This window comes from Lepidochelys olivacea, assembly GCF_965140295.1.
Source record: "Lepidochelys olivacea isolate rLepOli2 genome assembly, chromosome: 12".
Lineage (NCBI taxonomy): Eukaryota > Metazoa > Chordata > Testudines > Cheloniidae > Lepidochelys > Lepidochelys olivacea.
The window spans coordinates 22,917,778-22,931,657 of NC_140422.1; the positions used below are offsets into that span (position 1 = coordinate 22,917,778).

Genomic DNA, 13,880 nt, shown 5'->3' on the forward strand with positions numbered 1-13,880 from the left:
ACCAAACAAACTTTTCCCCATAGTATTACCTTAATTGTTCTTGGGGAGTAAGTGGAAACATTAAAGATCATTTGAATAAGATGAAAAAATGCTTTGTCACCCTCTTCTGGAACTTGTTGATGTATTAAAGAAGGCCTGAAAGGTGGAAGGATATAGGACGGGAAATTGTCTTTAAACCTTAGAAATGTCAGGAATGTCATGTCTGTAGTCTTCTGATTATGCTGGAAGCCTCATTGAAGTTCTCTGAGATGTGGGTTGAGAGAGATCTTCACTCTTATTTGAAGGAATAAGGGAGTCTGATCTCTAACAGTTTCTCAAGTATTTGATGTGTGTATTAACCAAACAAAGATTTAAACAGTCTTTATAAAATCACTTCCCCTCTGAATCAGGTTTCATTTGGCTTGATATCTGTAGCATTAAGGTTCTCAATCACTTGTAATGAATTGCAGGAAAAGCGGAGGAGACAACACCTAGATTTCCAATATGAAAGAATAATAAAAGATTAATCTTTTTAATAATAAAAGATTAAACACTGTCAGACCACCTTCATTCATTATAACAAAACCTAAAGAACATAAACCATTTCTTTTTCTTTTATAGGTCACCTTTAACATGAAATTCTCAGGCTTTCTAAGATTAAAATATAAAACAGCTGCAACTGAAAGACAGCAGCTACAAGTCATTTAAGAACTTTCTGGTGGATATACATGTTAGTCTATCTCAACTTTAACACTTTAATGAAGTTTTTGCTTAGGAATTTCCTTAGGTTTTAAAAAAGGTCTGAACATCAGTCAATGTCATGGGTTCCTTCAGACTTTGCAATCTAGGCAACATTTGAGGGTATTGAGATCTGGGGTTTTTAAATTGGGAGTGATATCCTGTGTGCTGCTTGCATATAGGTGTGTGTATTGTACCTCCCACAATTTTCAGATTTTGTTTCTGATGTACCCCAAGAGCCATACCCTGCTTTTTCTCTTTTTTTCATCTCAGTTGCCAGAACCAACATCCTGGATATTTTTGCAGCTTTGGACCAAGACATCAACATCTTGAGAGCCACCCTAGGTATATATTCAGAGTGTGTGGTCTAGTGACTAGAGGACTCAGGTCTGTACCATTACCTTGCTGTTTGACCTGAATTGTTTTGTTCTCCCATAAATAAAATGGGTAATTATAATATTAACCTACCCACCTGGGATATTTTTGTGGTTAATCTTTTTAAGATCTCCTCCTTAAATGCTTATAGAATTGCAATTTATTATGATCACTTCTACCAACAGAGCACCCCAACGCTAGGAGATCTACTGAGATGCCACCTGTGGGCAGGAGACACAGTAATGCTTAATGTGATATTCCATGGCTATTGAAGAGTTACTTCCTTGTCAAACCCATGAGTAGCTGCAGAGATCAAGGAACTCGTAGAGATTCCAAGAGCCTGGAGAAGCTGGGGCTCCTTTGAGCTGAATATGATCCTATCTGAACAGTGTAGGTTGCTAATGTTGAAACTTTAAGGTACACTTAATTGCTTTCTCAGTGTAATCATAAAAGAGTAATTTTTAAACTTCAGTAGTAGGGACAATGCTATTTATATAATTATTACTGCAGTCGGTAATATCAAGGTTAATGTTTGGTGGGGGTTGGTATTTACTGCTTGATAACAGTGCATATTCTTCTTTGGATCAATGACAATATTCTAATGTACTGGAACAACTGTTCAAACTTGGAGGAGACTTAGTTGGGCCTTGTATTATAAGTGTTTCAGAATGGAAACTTTCTATCTTCGCCTTATCCTCAAGCAGGTTACTTTCTTTTAACGGGGAGAACAATGTGTTAGCTGTACTTGCTCCTCCCTTTGAGTCCTGACTTTAATGTTCTTAAACAGTCATTGCTTTAAAAAGTGACTAAGTACTGAGCTCACCTTTAAAAACTTTCGAGGTTTGTCTTTGCAACTATAAAGAATGACCACATATTCTCTGTTCTTCTCTGTATTTAGTATTGGAAATACTTGGGGAACATTGCATTAATGTAATGTTTGCTTATAAAAGTGGTGGAAAAATTCCAAGGGCAGCCATTGTACTAGAGATGGGCCTGAATCAAAACTCTGATCCAATTACTCATAAACGTTGGGTTAAATATATAAATCTGAAAATTGTAATCACTCCCTTAATTTAAAAGAGACCAGATCAAAACTCTAGATCCAGCTCCCTCCACTACTCCCTGTTAAATTCAACCCTAGATCCACACTCTGTGGCCTAGATCTGCCTCTAGCAAATAGCTTTTTGAAAGCCACAAAGAAGCCATATTAGATACACTATATACTCATCTAATTCCTTTTGAAATTTTTATACTTTCTAGTAATGTTTTGTTTTCCTGGTAGTATTGAATATCATCTTCATTAAAGTTTACTTCTAGTAATTGTTGTTAAATGAAACAAACACTCCAGCAATGTAAGGATTAAAGTGTTCTCCCTAGCATCTCCACCAAGCCTTCACTTGACCCTCAATTATTGAAGTTCAGTGGCATTTCTCTGTGCTGGGTACAGACAACTGCAATGCCTACTGAGACCATCAATGCTGGAAGTCTGAATTATTTAATGTGTGGTTTTGGAGTCTTGACTGAAAAATAAATCTCTTCCTGTTTCTTCATCTGAATGTTGTATTTCAGTATATCGGCATGATTTTGAGGCTACCCAAATCTTTTATTATTCTATTTATTTTATTTCCATATAGAGTTAAGTCTTACTGTCTAGTATATTAGGCATATTTTATAGTCTGTATCTTACTGAATTCCCATTGGTGTTTTCCCAGAAAAGAAAACAAAAGAATCTTGTGCATCAGTAATGTGCTTAGTCTGAGAGTTTTGAAACTTGCATTCACAAGGTGTCTTTGAGCAGCCCCTAAATGTGTTTAGAATATTTCCTCTCCTTTTAGGACACAGTTGCTAAGCAGGTAGATCTTACATCTTAATGCATGTTTTAGTTCATCCCTCCCTGCAGACCAACCTTAGTTTAAAAATCCTCTTTCCTTACTTCACTCTATAAGAGAAAAATCTCTAATATTTGTTCTCTCTCAATATAATTATTGGCTTGATTCGCATTAGGGCCAGAACCCAACTCCTGTGACTGAGAAAGTGTAAGTCAATGGGCCAGTCACAGGTCTTATCTGTAGAGATCCTATTTCACATCCTATGTTAGTGAAAGTTAATTTGGTGATCCATAATTTTGCAGAATCACTAGAAAATTCAATAGGTTTTGAGCCTCTGGACTGGAATAGTAGCAGTACAGGCTGGAGGTCAGGACTGAGATTTATTTGCAAAACTGTGTGAAGAAGATTACAAAAACCAGTGCTACTAGTCCCTCTCTTTCATGAATCTAGTAGGGAGGTGGCGTATGTCCATCTAGTGCCATTCTGACTCCTGTGAAGAGGATGCAGTCTGCATCTGATATGTACCTTCAAGGTGTTTTGCTATGTGGCTGAGGCAATGCATTCAGGGATCTTCTCACTATACCAGCCTCGGAGTCACGTCCAGCACCGGAGCGACCGAGGGTACAAGCGCCGATAGTGCAGGGACGCTCTGCACCGTCTTGGCCCTTGCGCTCTGCCTCATGGTCGTCACAGTCCGAGGGCGGCTCACGCTCAGCCTACCCTGTTCCAAGCCATGGCAAGGATGACGTGGGTCACTGGCAGGAGGAAGGCCAAGACCCTAATCAGGAGCCTTCACAATGGTCCTTCTGGACCCCGTGGGCATACCACCAAGCCCAAGGGGTTCTGTCGGGGGCCTCCCACTCAGAACTCCGGGTGCCAGAGGCCACCATAAGTTGTCTTCCTCCGGGGTGTATAGAAGTGACTGCACTTACCCCAGCACAGGCCCCAAGCCCCAGTTAGTGGATCCTGGACAACAGGACCCTTCACAGCAGTTTCTGCCACAGGATCCCCTGGCCCCTGTGGCATCCTCCTCGTCCTCTCCAGACGAGGCAGTAGCAGGGACAGCAATCTCTGGTCCTCCCCCAATAGACCTTCGTGCCTACCAAGACCTTCTATGTAGAGTGGCACATAATACGACCCTCCAAGCTGAGGAGGTAGTGGAGTTGGAGGACATCCTTTCAGCGGAGGCCCTGTCCCAAGTATCTTTGCCCATTATCTGCACCATTCAGACCAATGCCAAGACAATCTGGCAAACCCCCGCCTCCATCCCACTGACGGCCAGAGGAATGGAGAGGAAATACTTTGTCTCCTCCAAGGACTACGAGTAACTTTATATTCACCCTCAGCCATGTTCACTAGTGGTGGCATGCCAGTCACCATCCAGGATCCTTCCCCTCCATTTTGAAATCATCTCTCCCATTTCCACTGTGCGTGGTCCCATATAACTTCAGACTGTTGGGTTCTTCGCACAGTGGAAAAGGGATATTCTCTTCAGTTTTCTTTCTCCCCATCTCTCTTCAGGGACCTTTCTCATGAGCAACTCCTTACACAGTAGGTCCAAACGCTCCTGACCATGGGAGTGATCAAGGAGGTTCCAAGGGAGCTCAGGGGCAGGAGTTTTTACATCCGTTACTTCCTAATCCCCAAGGGCAAGGGCGGGCTTCGACCTATCCTAAATCTGCGCAGACCCAACAAATTCATGGTAAAGCTGGAAGTTCCGCATGGTTTCGCTGGGGACCATTATTCCTTACCTGGAGACTGGTATGCTGCCCTCGACATGAAGGACACATACTTCCACATAGTTATTCATCCAGTGCACAGACATTTTCTTTGCTTTGTGGTCAATCACGAACACTACTAATTTACCATCCTTCCCTTTGGCATGTCAACGGCTCCCAGGGTGCTCACCCAAGTGTATGGCCGTCGTGGCAGCCTCCCTTCATCAACAACAGATCCAAGTGTTTCCGTATCTCGATGACTGGCTTATTCGGGGCCGCACCAGGGACCAAGTATAATCCCACGTTCGACTCACCATAGACATGTTCCGCCAGCTGGGCCTCCTGCTCAACACCAAAAAGTCGACTCTGGAACCAATCCAGAGAATAGAGTTTATCGGGGCAGTCTTAGATTCCAGACTCGCCCGAGCTCTCCTACCGGATGCCCGTTTTCAGTTGCTGGTGGACATCTTCCGCAGCCTTCAAAACTTCCTGACTTCAATGGTAAAGACGTGCCTGAGCCTTCTGGGGCACATAGTTTCATGTGCGTACATAACCAGGCATGCCAGACTTCAGCTTCTCCCGTTTCAGGCCTGGCTGTCAACAGTATATCGGCCAGGTTGAGACAGCCTGAGCATGGTGGTCACTGTCCCAGAAGTGATTTTAACCTCCCTCCACTGGTGGTTGGACCCCATGTCGGTGTGTGAAGGGGTACCATTTCATGCCCCACAACCCTCCTTGTCCCTAGGCACAGACGCATCATCTCTGGGATGGGGTGCCCACCTCGGGGACCTCCGAACGCAGGGTCTATGGATCGCATCCGAGCTATCTCTTCACATCAGTGTGCAAAAGCTGATGGCAGTGTGCCTGGCATGTCAGGCGTTTCACAGGCACCTACATGGCTGTTGTGTGGCGGTCCTCATAGACAACACCACGGCTATGTTTACATCAACAAGCCAGGGGGAGCCCGGTCATCCCCCCTCAGTCAGGAAGCCATTCGTTGGTGGATCGCCTCAGCAGGTCCTTCCAGTCTCACGAGTGGTCAATTCGCCCAGATGTCATCCACTCCATCTTCCTGAAACTTGGGGGTTTCCCCAGGTTGACCTGTTCGCCTTGTGCAACAACTGGAAGTGCCAAGTGTTCTGTTCTCTCCAGGGACATTCCCTGGGTTCCCTAACAGACGCCTTCCTACTTCTGTGGAAAGACCAGCTGTTCTACGCCTTCCCTCCGTTCCCACTAGTCCACAGGGTCCTGCTCAAGTTACGCAGGGACAGAGCACGTCTGGTTCTGGTCTCACCAGCGTGGCCCAGGCAGCACTGGTATACCACACTCTTGGAGTTATCAGTAGACACTCTGATCACACTCCTGCTGTGACCGAACCTGATCTCAGAAGAGCACGGACGCCTCTGTCACCCTCACCTGCAATCGCTCCACCTCACAGCATGGATGCTGCATGGCTAACTCGGTCAGAGCTGCTCTGCTCACACTCGGTGCAGTAGGTACTGCTAGGTAGCAGGAAACCCTCCACCCGAGCCACATATTTGGCCAAGTGGAAATGGTTTTCCTGTTGGTGTGCTCAGAACGGCGTGCCCCGCCTGCAGGCTTCGGTGCCTTTCATCCTGGATTATCTCCTGTCCCTAAAACAAGAAGGTTTGGTTGTATCGTCTATCTGGTGCACCTGGCAGCCATTTCGGCTTTCCACCCGGGGGAACATGGTCGCTTGGTCTTTTCCAACCCTATGGTCGTCAGATTCCTTAAGGGACTGGACTGTCTATACCTGCAGGATTCCCTCATGGGACCTTAACTTGGTCCTCTCCAGGCTTATGAGGACCCTGTTCAAGCCGATGGCCACCTGCTCGCTCCTGTACCTCTCCTGGAAGACAGCCTTCCTTGTGGCTATCACCTCTGCAAGGCATGTATCCGAGCTCAGAGCCCTCACGTTGGAACCACCGTATACGGTGTTCCATAAAGACAAGGTACAGCTGCAGCCTCACCCTGCCTGCCTTCTTAAGGTAGTGTCAGCCTTTCATATCAACCAGGACATCTTCCTTCTGATCTTCTACCCGAAACACACGCTACTCGACGGGAGCAACAGCTGCACTCTCTGTGTTCGTAGGGTTCTCGCCTTCTATCTTGAGTGCACGAAGCCGTTTAGAAAAACGACCCAGCAATTTTGTTGCCATGGCCGATCGGATGAAAGGCCTCCCGGTCTCCTCACAGCGCATCTCTTCCTGGATCACGGCCTGTATCCGTGCCTGCTACAACTTGGCCGGTGTCCCGACAACGCACCTCACCGCTCACTCCACGAGGGCTCAAGCCTCATGGGTCGCTTTCCTGGCCCAGGTTCCAATACAGAAGATCTGTAGAGCTGCCACTTGGTCATTGGTACATACCTTTGCCGCTCACTGCACGATAATTCAGCAATCCAGGGGCGATGCTGCATTTGGTTCAGTGGTTCTGCACTCTGCGGTACCTCACTCCGACCCCACCGCCTAGGTAAAGCTTGGAAGTCACCTAATTGGAAACAATATTCGAAGAAGAAAAGACGGTTACTCACCTTTGTAACTGTTGTTCTTTGAGATGTGTTGCTCATATCCATTCCAAACTCGCCCTCCTTCCCCTCTGTCAGAGTAGCCAGCAAGAAGGAACTGAGGAGGCACTGGGACAGCTGGGGTATATATCCAGCGCCATGAAGGCGCCACTCCAGAGGGCTTCACAGCCGACCTACTGGGTGTTGCTAGGGTGAAAATTCTCCGACGATTGTGCACGCGGCGCGCACACCTAATTGAAATGGATATGAGCAACACATCTCGAAGAACAAAAGTTATGAAGATGAGTAACCGTCTTTTCTGTGATAGGAGAGCCCTCCTGATAGGAAGGCAGATAGGCATTGCTACAGAGAAGTGAAGGAGGTTTGAGTAAGCACATTTGTCTTGGCCAGGACAATGTTATGAGGATAACCCTTTCTCATTCTCAAGACCTTGCTCGAACTGCAACAGGAAAGAGTGAGAGAGAGGCAGGTAAGCATATAGCAAGGTACAAGATCGTGGTCTTACTAAGAAATCTCTCAAGGAGTCATGGCTATAAGGAGCAGAAAAGGCAAAATTTCATGTTGATTGGGGTACCAAAGAGGTCTGCTTCTGGGAGACCTCAGGCTTGGCAGATGCTGTTGAAGACAAAGTCATAGAGCTCCTATTCATCTTCCTGATGGAAGAGGTCAGAGAGTCTGCAGTTGTGTGGCCTGGTAGACAGACCACTGAGATTTCTATCTGATGGGAAATGCACCAGTTTCAGTTTCAGCAATTCTGTGAATAAGGATTGGGATCTTACTAAGCCCTGCTGGTTGACATAACACATTGCTACGCTGTTGTCCAGTATTACCCTGACAGAGTGACCCTGTATGTTGTGAAGGAAGTGCTAATAAGCATATTGAACAACTCTTAGCTCTAGAATGTTGATGTGGAGTGTGGTATCTTGTGAGGATCACCTGGCCTGAGATTCCTCCCCAAATGGGAGGCATCTGTAATAAGGATCTTTGAGGGTGGGAGATGTGAAAATGGGGTTCTCATGCAGTGCTTCATTGTGTCCTTGGATCAGCTGAGAGTCTCCAGAATTTTCAGAGGTACCATGATGAGTTTGGAGAGACTGTCTGTTTGGGGTGTACGCAAACCTTACAACATCTGAAGGCACATGAGGTGCAGTCTTGGGTAAAGCATGACAAACGTGAAGGCTGACATACAGCCCAAGAGCTGTAGGTAGGTCCTTGCAGTTATTTGTGGGCTGTGCTGTATTGCTGAGATAAAACTGGATAAAATGGAGAATCTCTCCTTAGGCAGGTAGGCTCTTGTAATAAGAGAGTCTGGAGTAGCTTTGATGAAGTCTATCCTTTGGACTGGGGTCAGTATAGACTTCTTCAGATTGATATGGAGATCCAGAGACTGAAATAAAGGTAGTGCCCTGGAGGTTGCCGACTGACCCTCTAGAGCGGACCAGCCGCTGATGAGCTAGTTGTCCAGTACCACAATATCCCAGTGATGGAGGTATACTTCTAACACAGAGAGGATAATCTTTGTAAAGGCCCTCAGGGCTGTGCAGATCCCGAAGAAGACAAGACTCAGTTTTGGTAATGATCTGAGACTATTAAAAAATGAAGGAAATGCTTGTGGGATGGGTAGATGGCTACATGAAAGTACGTATCCTGTAGTCTGAGGGTGATGAAGCAGTTTCCTGGATCTAGGGATGAAACTATGGTGGCTAGTATGATCTGAAATGCTTTGAAAGGAGATAGGTGGGCAAGATTCTGAGAGAGAGGATTGCTCTCCATCTTCTGTCTCTTTTGCTGACTAGGAAATAGTTGGAATAGAACCTTCTTCTGACAAACTCAGGTGGCACCAGTTCAATCTTCACCAAGAGTAGGAGAGATTCCAGTACTGTTTTAAGAGGATTAAACTCATTCTTGAAATAGAACAAAAATAATGTCTGTCCCCAGCAGAAATGTAGTTGTCTTTCCTCCTAACATTGTGTTGCCAGCCTGTGCTTTCTGAAACATGGTGTCTCATAGAAAAAAAAAAAAAACACCTTTTAAAAAATTCTTTAGTGTTGTGAGACAATTAATTAATTGTATTTCTCAATGATGAATCTACACCATGGTTGGACTCCGATAGAGGCTCGCAGCACTGGCCCTCTCCAGCACCACAGCCAGTACAAGTGACCTGGCGCCGTTCTCTATCTCCAGGCCAGAAGAGACAGCACAAGCCTGTGCGCACCGGACTCAACGGTGCCATTGACTCTCCAGGGCGCAGTGCGGATCGGTGCCAGCGAGGCGCTGGGGAACAGTACTAGGCTAAGGGCCGCTTCCATAAAGAGCTGCTTGAGTCTAAAGTCCCACTCCTTTTTGGTCCAAGGTATGAACACTTCTCAGCCTGGTGAGACTCCCCAAGGCACTTCAAACAGGAGTTGTGGGGGTCTCCTGTTGGCATAGGCTTTGAGCAGGCTGAGCAAGCTTTGAAACCCGAAGCCTTGGGCATGAGCCCAAGCAGCAGATAGGGAGGAGAGGAAGGACCCCTTCCAACCCACTAAATTAAGTCTAAACTTATCACTATCTCTATAACAACTACTGCAACTATACTAACTATACAACTATAACAGCTATCTAACAACGGGAAGCAAAAAGCTAGGGAGAGTGGAGGACAGCTATGCCACGCTCCACAGTTCCAGTGACCGTCACGGGCGGTTAGAAGGAACTGAGGAGGCACTGGGTTGGCTGGGGTGTGTGTGTGTGTGTGTGTGTGTATATATATATATATATATATATATATAGCACCATGAAGGCGCCACTCCAGGGGGCTCCACAGCTGACCCACCGGATGTTGCTAGGAAAAAATTCTCGCACACACCTAATTGGAATCGATATGAGCAAGTACTCGAAGAAGAACTTAGAGACCCTGATCCATCCCAGCCCCTCATCCTTGAACCTGACAAAATGGTCCTTAAATTATTCTCAAACATGGAACTACCTATTTGGATAGTGTCTAGTTATTTTTTCTATCTTGCAGGAATCCTACTACTTGCAAAACTTCCCTTCAAAAGTGGAGACACCTCCATTCCTGGTTTTCTCTTCACTCTTCTCAAGCATCAGATGCTCTGCTCTCTGAGGGCCTAGAGCTGTGCTTCTCAAGCTATCTGATGTGGGGGACTGGCAATTTTTTTTTTCACGCAGTGCATGCAGACCGGCAGCCGATGGCTCGTGGACTGGCACCGGTCCGCGGACCACCACTTTGAGTAGCACTGGCCTAGAGTACCTGTAGGATTTAAAGACACAGGGTCGGTCAGTGAGCTCAGTCAGAGTACATTTGGCCTTCCACTCACCAACTGAGTGCTTCTCAGTTTTTGCCCATCCTACTATGATCAGATTCTTTAAGGGCTTACACAACTTGTTTCCTTCTGTGTGGAACCTGGCCCCCCAATGGGACCTGAATTTGATTCTTAATGCAGTAAGGAACATCCTCCTTTAAACTGATAGCTACATGCTGTCTTCTCCACCTCTCCCTGAAGACTTCATTCCTTATGTCCATCACTTTGGCTGGATGAATGGGAGAACTAGGTGTTCTCAGGGCAGACTGACCATTCACTACCTTCTACAGCAGGGGTTCTCAAACTGGGTGTCGGGACCACTCAGGGAGTCGTGAGGTTATTACATGGGGGTCGTGAACTGTCAGTCTCCACCCCAAACCCTGCTTTTCCTCCAGCATTTATAATGGTGTTAAATATATAAAACTGTGTTTTTAATTTATAAGGAGCAAGCCTCTGAGTGAGACTCCATGTGAAAGGAGTCACCAGTACAAAAGTTTAAGAACCGTTGTTCTACAGAGAGAAAACTACACTGTTCCCCATCCTTGCTTCCTTCCTAAGGTCTCTTCAGAATACCATATTAATCAGGAAATCCGTCCACCAGTGTTCTATCCAAAGCCTCGTGTCTCTGTGGAGGAAACCAGCCTACATAAACTATGTGTCAGGATGGATCTCTCATTCTACCTTGACAGTACTAAGACCTTGCCCCAGACTATTTGTATTTTTTGTGGAGAGGATGAAGGAACAGCCCATTTCCACACAAAGACTGTTGGAGTGGGTCCTGGGTTGCATCTTATTATGTACTATGACACTTCTGGAATACAGCACCCTCACAGAGGAACAGCACACTGCACTAAGGTTCAGTCACATCTGTAGCATGCTTAGATTATGTTCCCATAATAGAAATCATTACGCTATCTTACCTGCTTGTAGAACTGACGCAATGTTTGGTGATGCAGTCCTCTGAACTGTCTTGGATCTGCCTCCTCAGCATGCACCAGTTACTGCTTGGGAGTCTCCTACAGTGGAGCACCCATAGGGACATATATTCAAAGAAGGAGAGGTTCTTTACCTGTACAGTACCTTGAATTCTTAGAGATGTTTTGTCCTTATAGGTGCTTCACATCTGGTTCTCCCTCTGCTGTAGAGTCTTTGCAGTTGAGAAGGAACTGAGTGTTAACAGTTCCGCACCTCCCTATAGGGAGCATGATTCACTGCTTTGCAATCTCCAGTCAAGAGCATATGGCATGCACGCATCCTATTGTGGAGCACCCACAGGTAAGTAACCTCCTTTTCTGCTCTACTGTATAGTATGCACCACCTTGCTCCAATTGTACTGGCTTGTGCACTGTTGGAAGTTGGTCTAGACTCTTCAACTTTTCTGAGAACACATATAATAAGGCACATTAGAATATGGTGTTTCAAGCCTGCCTTATAAATTGAAGTGTAAAAAAAATTGCCTCCTTGATGATATCAGCTTGCTCAGTTGCATTCTTTCCCCCAGTAACTGCAGGTAGGTGATTTCAGGGCTATGGGATATTATGATGTGTCAAGAGCAAGGTTCAGAATTCTGAATTATACCTATGGATTGGATCCACGATTTACAGTACTATTTACGGGTTATATGACAGGAAATTATGGCACTCAATATAAACTGTGCCCTATTATACTCCAAAAACTATAACTAAAGAGCTCAGAAATTAACTACCTTGGAGACTACTTGCTGTGTTATGAAAAACAAATATAGGGCCCAACTGAGAGAGGTGATGTGCACCTGGAACACCCAGTGAAGGAAATGGGGTGCTCAACCCTTCTCACAATATAGCCTGTAAATTAGTAGTAGTGGAGATATGAGAAATCTCATGACTGACTGAAAACAGTCATGAGTCATTACATTTTTATTATTTACCTTTCTCAAGGTCCACAATTCTGAGCCCTGGAACAAAGTTTACTGATCAGCTCATCCAGTCACATGTGTGCTTTCTAAGTGACTGCATTGAGTTCTGTGATAATTATCACATAGAAGTAAAATAACATTTTTCCTGGCATTCAAACTATATATCCTTGTTAGTTTCAAAATATACTCCGCGAGGGGGCGGGAATTAAAAATTCTGCAACAAAAAATTAAAAATTCTGTGCACAATATTTTAAAATTCTGCATATTTTATTTGTCAGAATAACACAATATAATTGCCAGAATTTCAAATAATTGAAATTGGTGTAAGTCTTTCAATGGTTCCACAGCTTTGCCCCAGGTTTTTCAGCTCGGCTTCCACAGCTCTTTGCCATATTGTTTTTGGGTGGCCTCATTTTCGCTTGCCTTTCGCTTGCCTTATTGCTACTCTGGTGATGGAATCAGTTTCCATCCAAAGCACATAACTGATCCATCTCCAACGCCTCCTGGCAATGATGGTGCTCAGATCCTTTTGGCTGCACTGTGTCAATAGATCTTGGTTTGAGATTGTTCTGGGCCAAAAGATACGGAGGAGGCATGTTTGGAATGAAGACAGTTTGGACGTGTCATACTTTCTGATTCACCAGCATTATGTACCATAAAGTAGAGTTGAAACTACGCAGCTCTGATAAATCTTAAGTTTGGTTTTGGTGTTGTATTTTGATGATTTCCAGACTGTATTTAAGCTCCTGAAGGTGTTCCTGGCTTTATTGATTTTGTTCCGGATGTCCTGCCTTGTTCCACTGTCCTAGCTGATGGTATTGCCGAAGTATGTGAATGTTTCTACATTGGTGAGAACATAATCCTCTATCCATACAGGTGATGGTGAGGCAATATTAAAGGTCATGAATCTGTCTTATTGCAGTTGATTTTCAGTCCAATTTGCTGGCTGAATGCATTGAGTCGAGTTGTTTTTTCTTGAATATGGTGTTGGGTATGTGATAGGAGAGCGACATCATCTGTGAAGTCCAGGTCTTCAAGGGATGAGAAGAGTGTCCATTTAATGCCCCGTGGCATGTCTTCTGTTGTATGCCGCATTACCCAGTCGATGGCAATGTTGAAGAGGATTGCAGACATGACACACCCCTGATGTACTCCAGTTTTGACTTCAAAACTGAGCTCAATGTGATCAACACTGCATGTAAAGTTGAAATAGAAGCTTTTGATGATGTTGATTATATGGAAAGGAATTCCATATGCCCACAGAATGCACCATAGGTTGGTCCTGTGAATGCTATCAAAAGCCTTCTCAAAGTCTATGAAATTTATATAGAGTTGCCATTGCAAGTGCTGTTCTATTATGTTTCATAGAGCAAATATCTGGTCCGTGCATCCACACCCTTTCCGAAAACCAGCTTGCCGTTTTCCGAGAACGCTATCAACTGCCTATGATATATGCTGGGTTATATGATCCATATATGATCTTACACGGTACTTTGC

At 45.0% G+C, this 13,880-nt stretch overlaps 1 long non-coding RNA gene across 1 annotated transcript in view; it reads left to right on the forward strand.

The window, feature by feature from the left end:
• Positions 1-13,880, forward strand: part of LOC311529234 — a 51,370-nt gene that overhangs the window by 7,183 nt on the left and 30,307 nt on the right. The window contains exons 2-3 of the long non-coding RNA XR_014713801.1: positions 991-1,062; positions 1,278-1,482. This is a non-coding gene — a long non-coding RNA (uncharacterized lncRNA). The remainder of the gene's footprint in view (positions 1-990; positions 1,063-1,277; positions 1,483-13,880) is intronic.